This window comes from Tupaia chinensis, unplaced genomic scaffold (assembly GCF_000334495.1).
Source record: "Tupaia chinensis unplaced genomic scaffold, TupChi_1.0 Scaffold000477_1, whole genome shotgun sequence".
NCBI lineage: Eukaryota > Metazoa > Chordata > Mammalia > Scandentia > Tupaiidae > Tupaia > Tupaia belangeri.
This window is the reverse complement of record NW_006159986.1, coordinates 1,296,026-1,296,440: the sequence shown is the minus strand read 5'-3', so window position 1 is coordinate 1,296,440 and position 415 is coordinate 1,296,026. Positions and strand designations below refer to the sequence as shown.

Below are 415 nucleotides of genomic sequence, written 5' to 3'. Positions count from 1 at the left end.
CTTTCCCTCTCTTATTGTTAAGTCTTTCCAGAACCCTGTCTTAGCCAGACATGCTTCTTCCCCAGCCCCTGCCCTGCCCCACCCCCAGGTGGAGGCGTTTGCTTAGCAGGTGTCCCAGGGGTTGTGTTAGGGTAACTGAAGCCCTAAGGCCCTGGAAGGTAAACAGCTGAGCCTGTTCTGGTTTTCTAGTTCCTTGGGTTTCTGTTAGGCCCAGTTTGTTCTTCCTAATGGGCTGGGCTGAGGGGCCTCAGAACATCATTTACCAGGCTGCACCTCTGGCCAGCTCCTGTATGTTTGCTTGTTGGGAAGGTGCGTTTGTTGTCACATTTCCCCCGAGGTCTCTTTTTTTTTTTGGAGAGGTTTTTGCTATAGGGCGCATGCGCTCGCCAGACAGAGAGAGACATAGAGACAGAAA

At 52.0% G+C, this 415-nt stretch overlaps 1 protein-coding gene across 7 annotated transcripts in view; it reads left to right on the top strand.

Moving 5' to 3' along the window:
- ORMDL3 (ORMDL sphingolipid biosynthesis regulator 3) overlaps positions 1-415 on the top strand; it is a 6,765-nt gene that overhangs the window by 1,566 nt on the left and 4,784 nt on the right. The window lies entirely within an intron of this gene.